This window comes from Salvelinus fontinalis, chromosome 1, assembly GCF_029448725.1.
Source record: "Salvelinus fontinalis isolate EN_2023a chromosome 1, ASM2944872v1, whole genome shotgun sequence".
Classification (NCBI taxonomy): Eukaryota; Metazoa; Chordata; class Actinopteri; order Salmoniformes; family Salmonidae; genus Salvelinus; species Salvelinus fontinalis.
Genome location: NC_074665.1, coordinates 56,110,723 through 56,115,596, shown reverse-complemented (window position 1 = coordinate 56,115,596; position 4,874 = coordinate 56,110,723). Strand labels below are relative to the sequence as shown.

The following is a 4,874-nucleotide window of genomic DNA, read 5'->3' as shown; positions in this document are numbered from 1 at the left end:
TATATATATATATACAGGGGGAGAACAAGTATTGATACGCTGCCAATTTTGCAGGTTTTCCTACTTACAAAGGATGTAGAGGTCTGTCATTTTTATCATAGGTACCCTTCAACTGTGAGAGACGGAATCTAAAACAAAAATGCAGAAAATCACATTGTATGATTTTTAAGTAATTAATTTACATTTTATTGCATGACATAAGTATTTGATCACCTACCAACCAGTAAGAATTCCGGCTCTCACAGACCTGTTAGTTTTTCTTTAAGAAGCCCTCCTGTTCTCCACTCATTACCTGTATTAACTGCACCTGTTTGAACTCGTTACCTGTATAAAAGACACTTGTCCACACACTCAGTCAAACAGACTCCAACCTCTCCACAATGGCCAAGACCAGAGAGCTGTGTAAGGACATCAGGGGTAAAATTGTAGACCTGCACAAGGCTGGGATGGGCTACAGGACAATAGGCAAGCAGCTTGGTGAGAAGGAAACAACTGTTGGCGCAATTATGGAAGAAGTTCAAGATGACGGTCAATCACCCTCGGTCTGGGGCTCCATCAAGATCTCAACTCGTGGGGCATCAATGATCACGAGGAAGGTGAGGGATCAGCCCAGAACTACACGGCAGGACCTGGTCAATGACCTGAAGAGAGCTGGGACCACAGTCTCAAAGAAAACCATTAGTAACACACTACGCCGTCATGGATTAAAATCCTGCAGCGCACGCAAGGTTCCCCTGCTCAAGCCAGCGCATGTCCAGGCCCGTCTGAAGTTTGCCAATGACCATCTGGATGATCCAGAGGAGGAATGGGAGAAGGTCATGTGGTCGGATGAGACAAAAATAGAGCTTTTTGGTCTAAACTCCACTCGCCGTGTTTGGAGGAAGAAGAAGGATGAGTACAACCCCAAGAACACCATCCCAACCGTGAAGCGTGGAGGTGGAAACATCATTCATTGGGGATGCTTTTCTGCAAAGGGGACAGGACGACTGCACCGTATTGAGGGGAGGATGGATGGGGCCATGTATCGCAAGATCTTGGCCAACAACCTCCTTCCCTCAGTAAGAGCATTGAAGATGGGTCGTGGCTGGGTCTTCCAGCATGACAACGACCCGAAACACACAGCCAGGGCAACTAAGGAGTGGCTCCGTAAAAAGCATCTCAAGGTCCTGGAGTGGCCTAGCCAGTCTCCAGACCTGAACCCAATAGAAAATCTTTGTAGGGAGCTGAAAGTCCGTATTGCCCAGCGACAGCCCCGAAACCTGAAGGATCTGGAGAAGGTCTGTATGCAGGAGTGGGCCAAAATCCCTGCTGCAGTGTGTGCAAACCTGGTCAAGAACTACAGGAAACGTATGATCTCTGTAATTGCAAACAAAGGTTTCTGTACCAAATATTAAGTTCTGCTTTTCTGATGTATCAAATACTTATGTCATGCAATAAAATACAAATTAATTACTTAAAAATCATACAATGTGAATTTCTGGATTTTTGTAGATTCCGTCTCTCACAGTTGAAGTGTACCTCTGATCAAAATTACAGACCTCTACATGCTTTGTAAGTAGGAAAACCTGCAAAATCGGCAGTGTATCAAATACTTGTTCTCCCCACTGTATATATATTAGTTTCCCCCCCTCAAAATTAGTGAACTAGGCATTTATTACTATTTTATGAATGGAGAAAGATACTTGTCAGGAGAGCAGAGAAAAATACTATTAGTAGGCCTATGTTTTTTCTTTTATATAACAGTCTAAGTAGAGCATATCTCTATTTAATTGTGGAATGTGTCAGTGACATAGATATTGAATATAGTGCTAACCATTTCTTAAGAACACCATACTGCAAATCTACTCAATTTGGTTAAAATAGATGTGTTATGTTAGGTCTTTCTCAAATCCCTCTCTTCCCTTTGTCCATAAATGTGACAGTTTACAGCACAGGAATTTCATGAAGCACACATGGTCACTTTGATGAGGCCTAGGCTATTGTATGCTAATTTTTAACATCTGATGAACAGTTCCAGTGAATAACATCTGCCTTTGAGCCTGTGTATAGCCTCATTATATCCATCAATCATAATCTAATAACGTATTGCCTAACAGAAGCATATACCATGTTAAGCACTGCAGTGCTGCCCTCTTCAGTACAAAGTTGCACATTTAAATCCCTTGACGTTAATAAAATGTGATACAATAAATAAATAGCCTTTTAGTTGTGTGCGCAAATGTAGCATTATCTTCCCTTGGCTGCGTTGGAAAATCACTATTGTCATTCAACTCCCATCAGTCAAAAACGAGACCCCCTTTGGGGAGGAGTGTAAGCTTTGGTGGCTCCGAGCGGGAGTTTACACTAGTTACCACAGCCACAATACCACAATTCATTAAAACAAAAATAGGCTTTTTAGTCTTAATTTAAAGTTAGTGTTAGGCATAAGGTTAGCAATGTGGTTACGGTTAAGTTTAAAATACAATTTGAAGAAAATAAATTGTAGAATTGGGCGTGGTTTATAACTTTGTGTTTGTGGTAACTAGTTACGACCGTGTGTGGTAGAGTGAGTTATTCATTGTCGCCGGTCGACTGGAGTTTGAATCTTCAGGAATAACGGGACACTTAAGATGTCGAATTTTTACCATTAAGCGTCATGGCATTTGTCAAATGTTCATGTGCGATTGTTACTAGGTTACTATTTATTATGATCTCAGTCAGAGTTTGGAGATTGCTTAAAGATGACAATACTGGTTTCTGACATTCTTCTTTCCAGCTCTCGTTCTCGAAATGATCCTAACTTTGAAAATAAGAACGGGAAAGGATTATAAATGGTAAGATTCTGTTCATTTATTCTAGTATAGCCTACGTTATTTTAACATACTGTCTATAATTTGTCATGTGCAGGCAATCCAAATTTTTAAATCCTAAAGACATAACAGACAACAAACAAGATAGTGTAAAATGAAGTTTATTTTAACTGTAAAATGTGTTTTATATCGGATATTCGGTGTTCTCCACGTCTTTTTGTTTAATATTCTGATTAATACTGTTGTCTTCTGGCTTTCAATCTTCAATAGCTCTTACACAAAGTATGCCATGACTATGGAAATGATATATTCTGAACCAGGGGAGGATGGACAAAAACCCACGCCTTCAAATGTTTTAAATAATGTAATGTTCCTTAGCAAGAAAACCAATTCATGTCGCTCAAACAGAAGGCAGAACTAACAGAGTCACTGACAACAACCAAAACGAAACAGGTGGGGTTTTGTGATTCTGTCTTTCATAATTTACGGAACAGTTGTCTGTTTGTCTCTGGGACCAACTTGTAAGCCTGAAGGATAGCAGCTTTAACAGTGTCAGTCTGAACTATGGTCAAGCGATAAAGCGGTGTACACTTTGAGCTTTCCCATAAGAACACATGAGGAGCAGTGAACAAATATCTCTGCCATTTTAGGGATGTGGCAATCCACTCAAACAAAGTAAAATATACACCCTCCTCGTTTTTGTTTACAAGGCTGTACAAGCCGGCTGTTCTGATCAATATCAAACTCATTTGAGGGTGCAGGATAGCCTGCCTGGATTCGGAGCGCTTGCAGATCAATCTCTATCAATCGAATGGCATGCACGCGTTCTTCTTGTTTTAGTCTGGCTGCACGTTCTCATTCTTGTTTGTGTAACAGTATAACTTTAAACCGTCCCCTCGCCCCGACACAGGCGCGAACCAGGGACCCTCTGCACACATCAACAACAGTCACCCACGAAGCGTCGTTACCCATCGCTCCACAAAAGCCGCGGCCCTTGCAGAGCAAGGGGCAACACTACTTCTAGGTTTCAGAGCAAGTGACGTAACTGATTGAAATGCTAGTAGCGCGTACCCGCTAACTAGCTAGCCATTTCACATCCGTTACACTCACCCCCCTTTCAACCTCCTCCTTTTCCGCAGCAACCAGTGATCCGGGTCAACAGCATCAATGTAACAGTATAACTTTAAACCGTCCCCTCGCCCCGACATGGGCGCGAACCAGGGACCTTCTGCACACATCAACAACAGTTGCCCACGAAGCATCGTTACCCATCGCTCCACAAAGGCCACGGCTCTTGCAGAGCAAGGGGCAACACTACTTCTAGGTTTCAGAGCAAGTGACGTAACTGATTGAAATGCTAGTAGCGCGTACCCGCTAACTAGCTAGCCATTTCACATCCGTTACATTTGGCTGCACATTCATCTTGTCTTCCCTGTGCTCCAACTCTAATTTCTGTTGTTCAAGCTCTAATTTTTGTTGCACCAACTTTGCCTTTAGTTTTAACTTCCTTAGTTGCACGTCTACGGGATGTACTCTACTACTACTAGCATCTCCCATGTATGGTTTTCCACAAATGCTTCCAACTTAAAGTCCATTACTATTTTTTATTTTATTAGCCTGTGTGTTTATGTAACTTTCAAAAGGATTCCACTGTAATATTCATATGTGTAAACATACTGAATTATAATTGGATGCATTTTACCGCCGTATCATACTGTGCTATGATTGGTTAAGACCACCCAGATGGTTAGGTCATGAGCAGTTGATCATGTTTGGAGATACGTGAACATGCACGTTATAGCTAGCTAATAAAGACCTACTTTATGAAATATCCTGTAGTACTGCATTTTATTATTTTGTACAAAGCGTGCAAAACAAGACATCCACCATCCACATATAACCCCTCAAGGTGGATGTCAGTGACAGAAACTCTACTACAAAAGCGTAAATTGAACATTCAAATATCTGGGCATAGCAGAGCTTCAAAGTAGGTGACTAGAGCGACTACCATACTCATGGGAAACAATATCAACAAAACATAAGCCCCCCATTTCGTTACGTTCCCCAACAAGAAAACCAATGATG

The 4,874-nt window shown here is 41.6% G+C and overlaps 1 long non-coding RNA gene across 1 annotated transcript; it reads left to right on the top strand.

Annotated features, from left to right (window-relative positions):
• Window positions 1-2,541: 2,541 nt before the first annotated feature.
• Window positions 2,542-4,620, top strand: LOC129858217 (uncharacterized). The gene is made up of 2 exons (XR_008759994.1): window positions 2,542-2,813; window positions 3,929-4,620. It is a non-coding gene; the product is annotated as an uncharacterized LOC129858217 (long non-coding RNA).
• Window positions 4,621-4,874: the final 254 nt, after the last annotated feature.